The sequence below is a fragment of the Rhagoletis pomonella genome, unplaced genomic scaffold (genome assembly GCF_013731165.1).
Source record: "Rhagoletis pomonella isolate Grant_MI unplaced genomic scaffold, Rhpom_1.0 Rhpom_scaffold_00001, whole genome shotgun sequence".
Classification (NCBI taxonomy): Eukaryota; Metazoa; Arthropoda; class Insecta; order Diptera; family Tephritidae; genus Rhagoletis; species Rhagoletis pomonella.
The window spans coordinates 65,887,885-65,889,464 of NW_023458555.1; positions in this window are offsets into that span (position 1 = coordinate 65,887,885).

A 1,580-nucleotide genomic window follows, 5' to 3' on the forward strand; every position below is an offset into this window, starting at 1 on the left:
TCATAGTTAACAAAAATTTACAATCCGTAGTACTTTTCTATCAATTCTCAAATGCGTTTAATTTAAAGCGTTTAGAAAATGCGTCATTTATGTATACCATTTTATGTGGAATTATTCAATAAATTTCGTTTTACACTATACTTTTTGAAACTATTTGGAGTTAATTATTTTTGCTTATTAAAAGCAACCCTGCGTGCTTGGAAGGCGTGTGTACCAATAATTTCATCCCTAGCATATTCATCCCCGAGGAAGGCAGTCGCCAAATTCACCGAAGGTTGTTTACTGGTTATATTGTGGCTTAAGCAGTATTTTACGATGTCGTTCAATTTCATGCGCAAGCTTGCGACGCTCAAATTTCGTGTAATTGTGTGTGCAGAAAACCACCATCGTTTTGCCAAATTTTATTAATTGATGAATATTTTGATGTTTAATCAAGAAATTGAATATTATCTATCAACATTGAAGAAATATTAAATTAAATGGTTATGATCATATGTTTAAATTAATATTTACTTGTGAATAATACATAGATATAAATGTGTATATGTATAGGTAAACAAACTATGTACATACATAAATACATATATGTATGTACATATGCATACACGTACATAATTGATTAGTGCTCATGCAAACAAAAATGCAATCGCTTCTAATCACTCTAATCAAGCTATGAACATCAAAAACCAAATATGTACTAATGTATGAACATACATACAAATACTACAAATGAAAACATACAGCCACTGCGCTTACTATTCCCCGAACTCCCGCTTCTCACGAGCAAGACATTCATTCATAAACGTAAAAACTGCCATTCAGAAATTCGTGCGCACGTTGCACACTTACCCCGCTACAAACATGAGCCGTCCACAAGTTGATTTTCGTCGCGGCGATGACAAAATCTAAAATTTTATCAACCACCCATGATTTAACAACTACAGGTTGTAGCAATCGTACAAAAACAACATTTACCGTTGGTATGAACTCCTTGTGTCATCAACATCTTCTTTATCTCTTCATATTCGTATGTATATGTATACCCTGCATACCAGGATTTCATAGAATTCTGAAAGGTTTCACAATTTTTTTAAGAATATTCTTTAAGAAATGGTACAGTTCTTGTCAACTGCTTCATATGTTTTTCTTTACATTTACATTTCTAAAAGAATCGTTACAGATTTCCGACACTCTTAAAGATTTCGGGAGAATTTGTTTGCAGGGTATATATATACGTATATATGTATGTATACGTGGATAAGTAAATAAAGCAAAACGGACGATAATTTGACACAAGCGTGCTCATAAGAAGAAGCATAGCTTCTATCGCTATCACCTGTAATTGATGCGCCTTGTCAACCACCGCGCCGATTGGAAAAGTGGCAACAGCGGTCAAAATCCCCCTTCCCTTTGCACACTTCTGGGATCAAAATAAAATATTTTTTCCACTTGTTACCGAAATCATGCATCTGCGCCGACAAGTGCGCAAAATCACTTCGCTTTCGTTTCCCCCTTCTTGTCTACGAGTTCTCTTCTTCTTCTTCAATAACTTCGATGGCGATTGAAACGCAAAAAATTCA